This window comes from Dermacentor andersoni, chromosome 9, assembly GCF_023375885.2.
Source record: "Dermacentor andersoni chromosome 9, qqDerAnde1_hic_scaffold, whole genome shotgun sequence".
NCBI lineage: Eukaryota > Metazoa > Arthropoda > Arachnida > Ixodida > Ixodidae > Dermacentor > Dermacentor andersoni.
In genome coordinates, this window is record NC_092822.1 from 8,971,605 (window position 1) to 8,978,588 (window position 6,984).

Below are 6,984 nucleotides of genomic sequence, written 5' to 3' on the forward strand. Positions count from 1 at the left end.
CGAATCAACGCTGCTCACACATCCTCGCTCTACTCAAGACCAACTCTACAAGTCGCTCGCATGATAATGCGCATCTCCCACAGACGCTCAGGCATGCGAGAGGAAGACACGCTAAAGCTGGTTAGGAGTCTGCATGGCGATCAGCCGGGTTACCTACAGTCTCCCGTACTACAATCCAATCAAAAGCGAGGTTCAGCAGATAGACGCGATCATACGCAAGGCATACAAAACCGCGCTCCACCTACCACAATGTGCATCCACGGAGAAGCTCTTGGCACTAGGACTTCATAACACTTTCGAAGAACTCAGAGGGGCACAACATGGTTGCTCAGCTGCGCAGACTACAAATGACAGGGAGCTTCTGCAGAAGTTGGGATGCAGCAAACAGATGCAAGAAACCCAAAGAACCGCGACTATACCGGACAAAATACGAAACACAATCAAAGTGGCTCCCATTCCCAAGAACATGGACCCCAACCCACACGAAGAACGCAGGAAGGCGAGAGCCGAATACATCCAAAAGTCACTAGCTTCCAAGGCAACAACGGTATACGTGGACGCAGCCACATACACCAGAAGGGCGAGACAGACCAACTCCAACGCAGTAGCGGCGGTGATAAACTCGTATATGCGAGAAATCGTCAGCGCATCTCTACGGGACTGCACGGTAGTCGAGGCTGAAGAAGCGGCCATCGCTCTAGCGGCAGCGGAGGGCTATCGGACAAGGCGGTCCTTAACAATACTAACCGACTCCCAAACAGCATGCCGAAACTACATGTTAGGCAGAATAGGTCACAGAGCGCTCCGCATACTCCGCTCTGAAGATCACCACACACAAAACCCAGAAAAAGAATAACCAATCAGACACACGATAGTGTGGACGCCGGGTCACACGGACGTGGAAGGCAACCGTGAGGTCGACAGGGTAGCTCGAGGATACACTGCATACCGAGCACCCTCCGCCAATGACCTCGAGGAAACCGAGCCAGTCCCCAGAGAATACTCGGCTATCCTAAACCACTATAAGGGCAGCAGGAAGCGGTACCCCCCGCCGCATAGCTCTCTCACTAGAGAGGACTCCGTAGCTTGGAGGCTGCTACAGACGGGTGCATATCCGAACTTAAACACCCTCAGTGAAATACAACCCACACATTACACTGACAAATGCCCATGGGGCCAGGAAACACCCACACTCTACCATATAACGTGGGCCTGCCAGAAAACAAATGCGGCACCAATAATAGCATCCTTGAAAAACTCAGTATAAGTTATCACAAGCAGCACGGCGACAAGACATCCCTTCCAAGCGCGATCAGGGAAAAGCTGCAGGTGGCTAATATACCCAAGAACATGAGCCCCGAATTCAATCAGGGTCGAAGAGAGAGTAGAGCCAAGGCTTTACTCAAAGCCTTCGGTAGGGACAAGGAAGCGCTGTACGTAGACGCGGCAGAATACGATGATCGACGTGCTTTTGCAGTGGCCGTCCTCAATACCGAAAAACAATTGGTCAGTTCTTGTAGTATACGTGGCGAAAACCCCGAGTTAGCGGAAGAGGTGGCGATAGCCCTAGCCATCGTTAACCCCAGTTGTAGATACGTACTCAGTGACTCGCAGACGGCGGTCAGAAACTATGCACAAGGCAGAATTTCGCCGAAGGCTGAGGCTATACTCAAAGCCAACGCGAACTATGTCATCTCCGAGGAGACGGAGGAACGACACATTATATGGTTCCCGGCTCACACATCCCCCGACACCCCCGTACCCAACCTCAACGAGGAGGTCCACCGCGTAGCGCGAGGTCTCACGTTCCGCGCCCGCGAAGAAGGATCCTCTCTTGGGGTCGGAAATCCAACGGAGGCATGGAGTGAGAGGGACAGAATGACCAGATACTGTGATATTACAAAATTTTATCAAAACTCAAGGCGGGTTTATCCGCCCCCTAACCCCAAACTCGACAGGGCCCAAGCGGTAGACTGGAGGCAGCTACAAACAAAGACCTTCCCCAACCCCGTCCATCTCAGAAGGATATATCCGGACATCTACTCAGATGATAACTGCAAATTATGCAGCAGGGCTCACGCATCTCTTAGACACATTCTCTGGGAATGTGAAATTATATGCAAAGAAAATGCAGTTTCCCCAGATGAAGCTGCGGCGCGATGGACGGCCGCGTTGCGCAGCTCAAACCTCGAAAATCAACTATGGGCCATCCAGCAAGCCCGTGAGGCGGCGAGGAGACAGGATCTCCGGACCTCCTCGGGGGCGGCCTAGGCCCAGGCCACGAATTTGCCGGATTGTTAATAAAGTTGTCACCACCACCACCACCACCAATAATACCAAACCCGAGTGCAGAGCAATGGGAAGGAAAGCTCTCCAGCGACCGTCAGGACGTCCATCTGACTCCGCGAAATTCATTAACTTTTCTAGAGCGCAATAAACGTTTTTCCTCCTTGTTTTCCTCAACAAGTGCTGGAGAGCGGGCGCGCTGCCAAAGCTGTGGAAGACAGCCAAGACCATCCTGATCCCCAAGCCGGGGAAGCCGCCGGACACGGATAACCTCCGGCCCATCTCGCTCACGTCCTGCGTGGGCAAGGTGCTGGAGCACGTCCTGCTCAACAGGTGGCAAGACTACCTGGAACGAGAAGGGCTGTACCCGGCCACTTTGATCGGCTTCAGACAGCACCTCAACACGCAGGACGCGATGCTGCAGCTCAAATACCAAATCATCGATGATGGCGGCAGCGCCCGCGACAACAAAGCAATCATAGGGCTTAACCTGCAGAGCGCCTTCGATAAGGTGAAACACTCGGCGATTCTGTCCCAAGTCTCCAAGCTCAACATGGGCGAAAGGTCCTGCAACTACATCAAGGACTTCCTCACGGAGAGGACCGTCGAGCTACGAGCAGGCGACCTACAGACGCAAGAGAAGAAGCTCGGAAGCACCGGCGCACCGCAGGGATCGGTCATTTCGCCGATGCTGTTCAACCTGGTAATGATCTTAGTGGCCGAAAAGCTCGGGCACATCGAAGACGTCAGGCACACCATCTACGCGGACGATATGACGCTATGGGTGACCGGTGCCAGCGACGCCCACATCGAGACACTGCAAGCCGCCGTCGACGCAATAGAAGACCAGCTGGAAAGCACCGGACTGAGATGTTCGCCGAGCAAATCGGAGCTTCTCATACTCCCACCTACCAAAAACAGCAGAGGCAAGACCAAACAACGCGAAAACGAAAAAAAGGAGAATCGTTACCAAATCCGGCAACGTGATCCCCGAGGTCGGCAAAATTAGGATCCTAGGCATGGTCATCGAAAAGCACGGAAGAAAAGGCGAAACCATCACCCGTCTCAAGGCAAAAGCAGCCAACGCGATTCGACTCCTCAAACGAGTCACTTCCCGGAAGGCTGGCATGAGAGAGGAAAGCCTAATTAGGCTTGTCCAATCCTTCGTCATCAGCCACGTCGCGTACGTTGCAGCCTACCACAGATGGCTGCAACACCTACCACAGATGGCTGCAACACGAACGAAACAAAATCAACGTGCTCATCAGAAGAGCGTACAAGACGGCGCTAGGCCTGTTCGAGTCCACGAGCACGACCCGCTTGTTACAACTCGGGATACACAATACGCTTGACGGAATAGCCGAGGCGCAACGGACCTCCCAACTGGAGCGGCTGTCCATGACCAAAGCCGGGAGGAAGATACTGGACGATCTGGGAATTAGACGCTCGAACGAGGTGGAGATGAAGCTCCCCGTCCCCGAAGAGGTCCGACGCCAGACCAGAATCGACCCCATACCGAAGAACACAAATCCCGAGTTCAACAAAGGAAGAAGAGCGGCGAGGGCCAAGGCTCTCATCGACCAGCATGCCAACGAAGAGCACGCGCGGTACGTGGACGCATCCGAATACCAACGGAACGCCTTCGCAGCGGTCGTCATAGAGGCGTCAACCGGCGCCACGAGGACGGCAGCGAGCGTGAGAAGCGCCGGAGCGAAACAAGCGGAGGGGGTAGCCATCGCCCTGGCCATCGCCGACGCAGACTGCCACACGGTGCTGAGTGACTCAAGACAGGCGGTGCGAAACTTCGCCAAAGGCCAAATCTGCAGGGAGGCTGAGCGCGTACTGCGGGCGGTAAAACTAGAAGAACGAAAAGTACGACTCAAGTGGTTCCCGGCGCATACGGGCGACGCGTCGGAACGCAATGAGAACCATAATACGCAGCGGCGCGAGCGCTAACCAACCGCGCGCCGGCGACAGACCGTCCGACGTGGTTCGGAACCAAGGACCGCATGACGGATTATACCGCCTGGCTCGTAGGACTCTCCCACCCCCGCACCCGAGACTGAGTCGAGTGGAGGCGGTAGTACTGAGACAGCTCCAGACCGGATCGCTACCGAGCCCGAGACTGATGAATCGCATGTACCCCGAGACATATCCGACAGATATGTGCAGAGTCTGCCGGAGGGAGACCGCAGACTGCACGCACATCTTGTGGGACGGCGTTGAATATCCAGAGGAAGCAAAATCAAGAACGCTCCCACCAATTCTTCCTAGAAATTTCACGCCTTTCGGGAAGTGACCGCGGCGACCGCAGCCTGACGATTTCAAAAACGCTCATCGCACGTTAACATCTTAAGATTTATCCGGCGTCTCTTGTGAAAGCCGCAAAACGAAAAATTAACACCCGCCAGTCGTGTGGAACAAATAATGCATGGCTTACCGACCAACCTCGAAGTTCGTCTTGCGTTTCACCTAAGGTTCCGTAGACGCTTCGGCACGTGTATACGTCGGATCGTCAGAGAGAAGCTGGCATGCAGGCTGCTGCAGGCAGAGGACACGGAGGACCCCGAACGCTTTTTGTGCTAATGGCGCCAGGAAAAGCAAGCGGTGTACGCGAGTGGCAACGATAGCGGCGAGCACAGTCGACGATCGCCGAATCAGAACTGAATATGACGCAGTAAGTTCTCGATATAAAGCACGACAAAGGCGTAGGCAAAAGTACGCGAACGAAACGTCGCGTCGAACCAACACACTCAGATGGGACGATAACGGCGCTCTGGAACTTATATGCGCATCGACGCACGCAGACAACTCTAGCTTCGAAATATAAAATGACAAAATCTCCTGTCTGCGGCTATAAGAAAGATAACAAATACGTCACACTTAAGTGCAATTTTATAAAGATCGAGCCTTCACTCTTGCCCCGCGGAACCATACAGATCCCGCGGGCTCGCCGAAAAGGGTGAGGCTGGGATCTGTCTCGGTTTCAGGACTTGCTGAATCACTTAATTCCCGTGGTTCTGGTCAGCCGATGCTGATAGTGGCAAACTGGCTTTCAGAGCTGTCTGCCGTAGAAAAAAAATAAAAAAAGTCGCAGTTTCGCCGAAAAGGCGGGGCATCGATTGCGATAGCAAATTAGTGGACATTTAAACGAAGTAAGGATGGTAGCTTTATCGGCTGTATAAACATGTAAGCACAGTTGGCATATTAACTACATGAACAAGCGTGGTGTCACGCGCGCTCACGCAAACATGAACACATCCCACTCGATGACCGCGGAAACTCGTTGTCAAAATGCTGCAGCGAGGAAACGCGGCAGAAGCAGCGAGCGAACTCACCTTGCCGCCGCTCGCATCAACGCGAGTAGAAAACAGCGCAGCGCGGACTCTACCCGTCGCAGATGGCTTTCAAGGTACAGCGGCCCGGCCGGCCGGCGTAATTCCAACTGCTCGTAGCAGGCTCGTAGGTACAACGGGGCGTGGAACTTGCGGAGACGACGGACGTTTGCGCGCATGCGCGAGTGAGAGCGGGTGCGAGAGAGGAAATGTGGGGAGTTTTGATTCTTGAAAATACGACTCTGCCTAGGTACTACGGAGGAGTCCCTTGGGGCGCGGTGTATGCGCTTGTCCCTAGGCGCGCCGTGCCGGCAGAAGTCGCGGGGCGCGGTTGTGCTGAACTTAGCATCGCAAGTTGGCGGCTCGACGCAATCATATTTAATCGATCATGTTTTTACTAATCAAAACAACGTGTCATTATTTCGCATTATTGGCGGCGCCTCCAGGACACCAAAGCGGCAACGGGGATATCAAAGCTAGAAGCCGGACTGGTCCGTGGGTTGGGGCTCGCAGAGGCCTGCGCGTGCCAGGGGAGTATAAGATCGGCTGTCCGCTATCGCGGACAGCCAATGTTTTATGCGAACACCCCCAGGCACGCTTCGGCCTCTGCGGCCCCAACCCACGGGCCGCCCGGCTTCCAGCTTTGATCCCCCCGCTACCGCTTGGGTGCCCCGGAGATCCTGCGCCGCCTGCTTTAATATAACCTCAGGTGCTCTCCTGAGGCCTCCGTTTGCCGGTTACATGTGCCCTCCTGGAGCAGTGCTTGTAAAAAATCCGATCTATCGTCGCGACGAAAAATTCGACCCGCGACTTATAAAACACCAGTCAGAACATTGTCCCTTCAGACACAGCGATCACCAAGCGGCGTCCGCGCCCACTGCCTCACCGCGCGGGCAGCCAGCGGCGGAGCGTATTAACCAACTCGACCGAACTCCGCGATGCCGGCATGTCAGGGGACAAACGAATACAACGCAATCTAATAGCGTCCTCGATCACCCGCACCGGTGCGCACCGGGGCGCCTTGGTGCGCACTTTCATCCTCGATCAACCGCACTGGTGCGCACCGACCATCCTCGATCACCGGAAGCGCACCCTGTTGGAGCGGTTTCCCGTTGCCCCGTCTCGCACCGAGAAAATCGGCGGTGCGCCGGGGTGCAATCCCAGCAAGCACTGCGGGACGTGCGACGCGCGCGCGCACTGCCGACTGCAGAACCGCGGACGCTCTTCTGGCCCGATAGCTGCGCAAGCTGCGGTTGCAACGAAGTTGACGGAGTTAGCTAGTGGAGATGTCGGCAATGAGAAAGGAAGCGCTCCTAGTTGCTGCAATAGATGAGCTTTTTTCAAGTTCGTCTGACAGCGAAGA

General features: G+C 55.0%; 1 protein-coding gene across 2 annotated transcripts in view; it reads right to left on the reverse strand.

The window, feature by feature from the left end:
• The window catches only part of LOC126526982 (ninjurin-2-like), a 77,928-nt gene extending 72,203 nt beyond the window's left edge, over positions 1 to 5,725 (reverse strand). Inside the window, exon 1 of one of the 2 annotated variants that reach the window (XM_055068496.1) lies at positions 5,625 to 5,725. The gene's annotated coding sequence lies outside the window, so the exon portion shown is untranslated. Of the gene's footprint in view, positions 1 to 4,726; positions 4,911 to 5,624 lie in introns of those variants that run through there. The other variant, XM_055068497.2, reaches the window with a different exon arrangement.
• Positions 5,726 to 6,984: the final 1,259 nt, after the last annotated feature.